General features: G+C 49.4%; 1 pseudogene; it reads right to left on the bottom strand.

Annotated features, from left to right (window-relative positions):
• Window positions 1-326: 326 nt before the first annotated feature.
• Window positions 327-444, bottom strand: LOC124551644 (annotated as a pseudogene).
• Window positions 445-1,094: the final 650 nt, after the last annotated feature.

Here is a 1,094-nt window from a genome sequence, read left to right as displayed (position 1 = left end):
CTTTCACATTATCGGTGATACCTTTATTATCCATATTCGGCACAGCCACACACTGTAACCAGTGCAAATTTTGTGCTCTTTAATAGGTGGCTTGTGAATACGGGCAAAGCTCAGAAGTAGTAAAAGCTCGCCGTCTTCAGGCCAGGAGTGGCCTACCGGGGCCGTCCGACCGCCGTGTCACCCTCAGTGGAGGATGCGGATAGGAGGGGCGTGGGGTCAGCACACTGCTCTCCCGGTCGTTATGATGGCATTCTTGATCGAAGCCGCTACCATTCGGTCGAGTAGCTCCTCAATTGGCATCACGAGGCTGAGTGCACCCCGAAAAATGGCAACAACGCATGGCGTCCTGGATGGTCACCCATCCAAGTGCCGACCACGCCCGACAGCGCTTAACTTCGGTGATCTCACGGGAACCGGTGTATCCACTGCGGCAAGGCCGTTGCTTCAGAAGTAGTAAGCCAGGATTAAATAGCAGCTTTGGCGTTAAACGTTAAAAAATGTCTTTTCTTCAATATTTGCCAACTGCGTGACGCGACGTACTGCAAACTTTTATAAACGCTTTTTATGTCGTGGTGAGATATTTTCACGAAATTTCAAACTACAACGGTCTCCTCCGAATTGAAAATACACTACTGACCATTAAAAATGCTACACCAAGAACAAATGCAGATGATAAACGGGTATTCATTGGACAAATATATTATACTACAACTGATATGTGATTACATTTTCACGCAGTTTGGGTGCATAGATCCAGAGAAATCAGAATCGCCGGCCGGTGTGGCCTAGCGGTTCTAGGCGCTACAGTCTGGAACCGCGCGACCGCTATGTTCGCAGGTTCGAATCCTACCTCGGGTATGGATTTGTGTGATGTCCTTAGGTTAGTTAGGTTTAAGTAGTTCTAAGTTCTAGGGGACTGATGACCTCAGAAGTTATGTCCCATAGTGCTCAGAGCCATTTTTTGCACAGTAATCCTGGGTTCGGTGTGGGTCGGCGGTGGGGTGGGTGGACTGCTGTGGCCTGTTGTGGGGTTGTGAACCACTGAGGGCTATGGCGGGCCGAACCTTCTCTGTCGTTTCTATGTCCTCGGTTCA

This window comes from Schistocerca americana, chromosome 9, assembly GCF_021461395.2.
Source record: "Schistocerca americana isolate TAMUIC-IGC-003095 chromosome 9, iqSchAmer2.1, whole genome shotgun sequence".
Taxonomy (NCBI): Eukaryota; Metazoa; Arthropoda; class Insecta; order Orthoptera; family Acrididae; genus Schistocerca; species Schistocerca americana.
The sequence above is the reverse complement of the archived record's forward strand: the minus strand, read 5'-3'. Positions and strand labels throughout refer to the sequence as shown.